Source organism: Kryptolebias marmoratus, linkage group LG22, assembly GCF_001649575.2.
Source record: "Kryptolebias marmoratus isolate JLee-2015 linkage group LG22, ASM164957v2, whole genome shotgun sequence".
In the NCBI taxonomy this organism is placed as follows: Eukaryota; Metazoa; Chordata; class Actinopteri; order Cyprinodontiformes; family Rivulidae; genus Kryptolebias; species Kryptolebias marmoratus.
The window spans coordinates 5952179-5953152 of NC_051451.1; positions in this window are offsets into that span (position 1 = coordinate 5952179).

Genomic DNA, 974 nt, shown 5'->3' on the forward strand with positions numbered 1-974 from the left:
GTAATTTCCTACTTATTTGGAATAAATGTTTCCAATCTAAACTAATAATATTGTTACTTAGATACTCCTGCATATCAGCATATTTTTTCATATCTAGGATTCTCCGAGAATAGAATGATTGACAGGATATTCCAGGAGTGATCAACAAGTGTGTCTGTCTGTCAGCCATCTTGGATTCCGATGACGTTCACTTGTAGTTACAACAACAAACCACTGAATTAACCTCAATAGAGGGGAGCAGTAGAGAGCATTTTAAGGACTGATATGCAATTCCACCATAGAAAGCACTACATTTAGGAAACAATGACTTTTAAACAGCTGTTCACTGTAGTGACCGCTATGCACCAGAGGGTTAAATGGACATGTGTCAGATGACAATACTGACAGCAATGATGATATTGTGAAAACGTATCAATTTTGAATATGTTGTCTTCGTTTTGGTTACCTTTTAAAACTCTTTGGGAGATTGTGTGTAGGATGGGTGCCATTTTTGTTAGATACAGTTTTCTCATGTTTTTCTTAAGCTAGGGAGGTAAGATTGATGTGTTTCCTTTGGAGTTTTGTTTTGATGGACAGGTCAGTTGTTTTCATACAGATAGCTTTGTTTTGTTTGTTGTTTTGGCTTGAGCCCATTCCGAAGCTGTTACATCCCCCTTGGTACTAGATTTTTATTTTTGTCACATATATATCGTTTGACTACACAGTTTTGCTTTATTTTCTTTTTGAGCATACATTCCTTCATCAGTATTTTGTATTTGATTTGATTATGTTTACTCACTATTTTTGAGTTACTATTCATTTCATAACTGATCGCAATGGTTTGTTTTTCTTCTTTTCTATTGATATAAGGAGGGAATGACATAAAAACAGTGACACATAGGGACATACATCACGGAATATTGACTTAAATTTTGAAACATAACAATGAAGTCTGTTTTGTTCTAAAATTGTACGGGAACACGCTTTGGTTTGCA